Source organism: Adiantum capillus-veneris, chromosome 15, assembly GCF_014529385.1.
Source record: "Adiantum capillus-veneris isolate H3 chromosome 15, ASM1452938v2, whole genome shotgun sequence".
Classification (NCBI taxonomy): Eukaryota; Viridiplantae; Streptophyta; class Polypodiopsida; order Polypodiales; family Pteridaceae; genus Adiantum; species Adiantum capillus-veneris.
Window position 1 is genome coordinate 41,834,429 of NC_140945.1, and position 2,091 is coordinate 41,836,519.

The window sequence follows — 2,091 nt, forward strand, 5'->3', positions numbered from 1 at the left end:
CAAAGGACAACGGGGAGCACATGGCGAGGTGGGAGGAAGCATAGTTAGTAGGCATATGGCTACAGTATGTGTTGAAAGGACGCCCTTTCAACAACGTTTCCACAAAGATTTCATTAAGATTCTTCAAAGATTCTAAAGATTCCACATGAAGATGGTGATGAAGTAGTGAAGATGAAGATGGATGCTGCAACATGAAGATACGAGTTCATGGACGTCATCGAATATCCCGTTATTATTATTTTGAACCATTACGGCCACTTTTGTAATGTTTACGGGAGCCTCATATTTTGAATCGGCACTTGTATTTTGGCCGCACATGCTTGTATCATGAGTAAAGCCAACTCAGTTTCTTGTAATTAAGCTCTATAGAAGCCTAGGGACAGTTCAGGTCATTTGGCCGGACATTAGGTTTGAAGGCTTGGTATATAAGCTAAAACCTAAGGATTTGTAAAACACATTACGTTATCTCAATTAATAAACAGTCGTGGGTTCTGCAGCACACAATAGTGAGCTTCACGCACACACACCGTCGTGCACACTAATCACATTGCAGATATGAGAGTAGGAGCGTGTTAGCATCGAGGAGCTCTCCGCGTCGACGCAAGCAATACAAGCCGAGGACCACATCGCGAGCCCACCTGCTACGAGCTATATTTGGTCGTAAGTACCTCAAAAGATATCCGTTCTGAATGATCGGGTAGTCGTTAGAATCACGACGAGAAGCTCTTCGTGTTGATGTCTTTGTAGATCAGTTTCGGACACTTTGGAAATTGCTGTTTTGAGTCTATCGCAATAGCGATTAGAGATCTTACAGTTATGGTTTTCAGGGTTTAGGTGTTTGGCCATATAGGATATCTCCTTGTGAGTCTTGCCCTCCGATTTCGAGTCATTCTGATATAATTTGAGACTGTTTCGAGCTTGTAGTGTTTCATAGGATGCGTTGTCTGTTTCTTTGCTTTATGGTAGTGTTGTGGTAGGATTAGTGACTGTAGAGTGTTGTTCGTGTTTCCCTAGTCGGGTCAGCTACGTCCTCGGATTGACAGTTTGTTGGTCTGTGTTCTCGCTGTGCTCCATCGTCCGTCGCGGCGTGTCCGCTAACATTGGCGCCGTTGCCAGGGACGAAGCGCCTAAACTATCGTAGACCGCATCACTCGTGTTTGATAGTATAGCGTTTCTCTAGAGTTTTCTAGAGTGTTGCCACCATTTGCCTTCTTAGTGGGAAGTCAGAGAGCGGATCTCTTGACTGAGGGATAGCCAGGGAGCCTGCGTCTCGCCGAAGTGGTCCACCATGAGGTTGAGGTATGGTTATATTATTTTGTTGTGTGTTTAAATTAGGTTTTATAGTTTGTGTGTTTGGTTGTGACTTATGGTTGTGAGGAACTTGAAAGAGAAAAAAACGCAAAGAAAAACGCAAAAAGTAAGCAGGAGGCTATTTGCTTGCCAGAAATCAAAAACAACCATTCAACCATCCAAAGTAGGACTTTAGGTAGTGTAGGACATCTCATGTTGATCTAGAGCAATTTTGACATGAAAATGTGCTTGAAAACACAAAAGGCGGAATTGTGCTGATTATGGTAAAAGTGCTCTAAAATGATCGTTTGAAAGCCGATTTGAGTGCTTGTTTTTGCATTGGAGACCTTAAGGTAGGGAGAAAACACGGATTTGGTCAATCCCAAAAAAACAAAACTCTAAAAAAAACAAAAATCTGAAACCAAATCAGCAATTTTCAAAAAAGTTTGACCTCAAGACCTTGTTTTGCATGTGCTCTAGAGCTTGTATGTGAAATTTCAAAGCATTTGCATCAGTGCTTGAGCATCTAAGTGGGTGTTTGCTTTTTTTGAGTGTAAGGAAGTGAACTGTGAAATGCTTGAATCCAAAGGAAAAGAAGTCCAAATTGAATGAAAGTTTGGGGATAGGCTTCTAAGGGCATTGGGAACCAAACTGTCCAAAAACAGAGAAAAAAATACTTTCCAGTGGCTCTTTGCCTAGTCTGTCGTGATAGACTAGTGAATTGGAGATAGACTCACAATCAGGAAAAACCCCTCATACCACAGATAAAACACATCAATACAAGGCTGCTCCCAAAAATTG